The following is a 200-nucleotide window of genomic DNA, read 5'->3' as shown; positions in this document are numbered from 1 at the left end:
AGATCCCCAAAGACACCATCCGTCATCTCATTAGGAGCATACCCTGACATTGTCAGGCATGCATACAAGCACGTGAGGGCCACACAAACTACTGAGTACGATTCTGAGGTGCTGCAATGAAATTTCGGCAAAATGGTCCAGCCTTCTACATCATTTTTTTTACTTTGATTTTCGGGGTGTCTTTGAATTCAGCTCCTCTG

The sequence above is a fragment of the Polypterus senegalus genome, chromosome 7, assembly GCF_016835505.1.
Source record: "Polypterus senegalus isolate Bchr_013 chromosome 7, ASM1683550v1, whole genome shotgun sequence".
NCBI classification, from domain to species: Eukaryota; Metazoa; Chordata; class Cladistia; order Polypteriformes; family Polypteridae; genus Polypterus; species Polypterus senegalus.
The sequence above is the reverse complement of the archived record's forward strand: the minus strand, read 5'-3'. Positions refer to the sequence as shown.